We start from the raw sequence: 1,263 nt of genomic DNA, 5'->3' as shown, positions 1-1,263 counted from the left end.
CATTGGCTTCCCCTAAGCTCTACAAATGCCCCAAGATCTCGCAGGTATTTTACACCTCCCGATAGGATCTGCTTTGCTCAGAGGTGTCATTTGGATCCAGGTTTCCGTTCTCGGTGCTTTCCCCTGCGTAGGGGCAGCGTTGGGGCAGTTTTGGGCAGGGGGCGCGGACATGGACACGGGTTCCAGCGCAGACCTTGGCCCATCAGTGGCCGTGGCCATCGGGGAATCCCGGGCAGCCCCTGCGGCGCTGAGCCAGGGCCGGTGCGATACACCGCGGGTGCGCTTGAAACGTATCAACCTGGGAAAGTTTTCTGGGTACCCCAGTTACGTTAGCCCAAAAGAAGTTTTAAGAGCAGCACTATAAAAATGGGATTGCGATAACCGTGTGGATGCATCGGAATATAAATCTTGGTTTTAAAGAGCCGGGGGTGAGAACAGGGAGCAGGTTCGCAGGCGGCACGGGCACTGCCCTCTGGTGAGCCGCCCCTGCAGCGCTGCAAAGCGGCGGCTGCACCCGCACCGAGGTCACAGCTACAGAAACGGGGAGAGACCTGAGCCCCCTGCCCAGAGGGAGTCACAGCTTTAGCTTTTAAAAAGGCAAGTACTAATCTTAGTGCAAATGATTAAGAAACAAAGGAAAATCCCCAGCATTTTAAACTACAGAAGTAGGTAGCACAGTTCCTGAAAATATCTTGTGCAAGTAGTTTTACAAATGTTGAAGTATTTGCAATAAGATTTTTAAAATACTTAAATTGACCACATGCCTTTTATAGGCAGGAAGGCCCAGGTAGGACTTTTAAATGGTTGTTATTATTATAATACTCAGGAAATTTAAAAGATTAAACCTAGCTGTATTTTCCTAGCTTGACGATGGTTGCACGTGTGTACAGGTCTGTTGAGCGGTACCTGTGGAAGCAGCACTGGGGCTGCAGCACGATCCCAGAGGAGCTGATCGTGTAGGGTCAGTAACACGGTGTACTAAGCATTTAAAAATAAATTCATTTTTTTCCCCGCAGGCAAACTCCAGCAGCTTTTCATTGGTTTTTCCATTATAGTATCAGGTACTAACTGGTAAGTCATAACTAGTATACTCAGACCTGATTTAGTACAGCAATTTCAGCACTTCTGGAAAACTCAGGAATTAAGAGAGACTTAACAAAAATATATAAAAAGAAATATCTGCAATTACACAGAACACTGTAGTCATTATTGTGACACTCACTAAACTCCAAGCCACCAAAGAAATCAATAGAGCCATAAGAA

Source organism: Caloenas nicobarica, chromosome 9 (genome assembly GCF_036013445.1).
Source record: "Caloenas nicobarica isolate bCalNic1 chromosome 9, bCalNic1.hap1, whole genome shotgun sequence".
Taxonomy (NCBI): Eukaryota; Metazoa; Chordata; class Aves; order Columbiformes; family Columbidae; genus Caloenas; species Caloenas nicobarica.
Note: the sequence above shows the minus strand (reverse complement) of the source record.